Source organism: Ailuropoda melanoleuca, chromosome 1, assembly GCF_002007445.2.
Source record: "Ailuropoda melanoleuca isolate Jingjing chromosome 1, ASM200744v2, whole genome shotgun sequence".
NCBI lineage: Eukaryota > Metazoa > Chordata > Mammalia > Carnivora > Ursidae > Ailuropoda > Ailuropoda melanoleuca.
In genome coordinates, this window is record NC_048218.1 from 2,729,225 (window position 1) to 2,731,299 (window position 2,075).

Below are 2,075 nucleotides of genomic sequence, written 5' to 3' on the forward strand. Positions count from 1 at the left end.
GGGTCCAGGGACCTTCTCTGGGAAGGCAGCTTTGGCTCTGTTGGCTGCAGGTTTTATTCGGTGATGACAGAATGTTTCCAAACAGCCAGCCAGGTGTTTGCAAACACCTATGACCTTTCAAAAGACTTGGCTAAACCTGGGATGGGAGGGGGCGGAGGAGCCCAGTTTGCTGGGTGTCCCCTGGATGAGCCTGTGGAAAGTTCTGAGGTCTCAGAATGAAGGGCAGCAGGTGAGTGCACTCAGGTCCCTGGCTTCTTCTCTCTGAGTCTCGCTCTCCTAGGAGCAGTTTAGTGGGAGCCCCCCCCCCAGAAGGGAAGAAAAGCAGTTGTCAATGATTCAGCTGGAAGAGAGTAAAAATCCTCCTCCAAATTCTCAGTGGATAAACCCGGGACAGATAGTAAGGACGCTTCTGAAAGACAAAGGAAAACTCTGGGGTTAGGCCTCCTCGAGAGGCCTTTCAAAACTGACCCACGAAAGACCACTCAGGGAGGGGCGATCGGGAAATATTCGGTCTGGCTGCCGCCGGGGCATCAGGAGAAGCACATCGGAGTCCGACGTGGTACCCTTGCCAGGCCAGCCACGTCTCCAGGAGACTGCCCACACATGGAAGCCTCTGGAAGAAGGCTTCCAAGTTCTGCATCCGTCTCACTTAAGTCTTGCACCCCAGCCCCTCCTATGAAGTAGATTTTCATGTAACACAAAGGAAAATGATTCGGTTATAGAGTTTAATCCCACACCACTGCCTTCCTAACGCCTAATGTTCAAAAAATACCATTCACCCATAGCCTCAGTCTTCCCTTAAAGAAGTTTTTATTTTCTGCTGAGGCATAAAGGAACACGGAGTGAGCAACAGTACCCACGGAGGTTGTCACCCAGTGCCATTTTCATCCTGTCCAGCCTCCCCTTTAACAGGGACAAGGCTGCAGGGCACCAGTCTGGAGGGGCACGGGACTGCTCCCCTGCGGCTCTGGGGAAACAGGCAGCAGACAGAAGTAACCCACCGCACAGGACCTGCAGAGTGTCCAGTGCTGGCAAGGAGAAGTCCTGGCCTGAAGGGGACCCCACCTGTTGGCCCTCTGCAGAGGGGCTGCTCCCCCAAGGAGCAGAGTCCTTCCCGTGTCTGGACGCACAGCACCCGCGCACCTGTCTGAGGACCCCGCCAACACCGCCTCGCTAAGGGCGTTGCTAACTCGGTTTCCCATAGCTGGTCCCAAGAACCTGAAGACCCACTCCCACCGACACCTCTGGCCTTCCCAGGAATCGGCCTTCTGGGCCTTTTCGCTGCTTTCCATGCCGCCAGGTGCCTTCCTCAAAGTCCAGGGATTCCCTAACAAAGGTCCCAGCACCCCCTCCGGTTCCCACCAGCCGCTGACCCGCAGTTTCGATGGAGAAAGGGCAGGGCGAGCTGAGCCACGCCCCCGGAGCGCCGCGGGTGGGGCACGGCCGGGAGGAGAAGTCCCCCATCCTACCTCCGGCCACCTGTGCGGGTCGGGAGGTAGGTGGTCAGAAGACGCGGATCCGGTTCCCTGTGTTTATGTTTCTCACTAAACAATAGAGATTCGCGCAGAACCTAACTGGAGGCGGGCTGCCCGCAGACCCTGCACAGCCGGAGCCGCCGAGCTCCACAGGGTCCCCGGCGGCCCTCGGCGCTTCTCTGGGATGGGGCGGGCCGATTCGGGGAGTGGGAGATGGGGTGCGGGCACCTGGCACCCCGTGTGGCCCCATTCTGCAAGTCTGCGAGCTTCCCCGAGCCCCACCTGCTACTTCTCCTAATAGAGGCGCCAAGGCCGAGCACTTCCGTTGTAAATTGGGGGACACATGGGCCCCGTTCCCCGATAACGGGGACCCTGGACTAGGAGTCCAGAGAGGACGCAGCCACTGCTGTGCTGCACTTGGTGGGGTTTGGGAGCCGCCCTAGAACCAAGCCTTTGAGGGGAGCGCGACAAGAGGGGGCGCCGCACGAAGACTGCTGTGAGCGCGCGTGCAGGCGGAAGGCTGCGCCCGGAGACTGGAGGCCAAGCTGCCTGCAGCGCCTGCGGCGCCCGGTAGGGGGCGCGCGCCGGCGAGAACGCGGG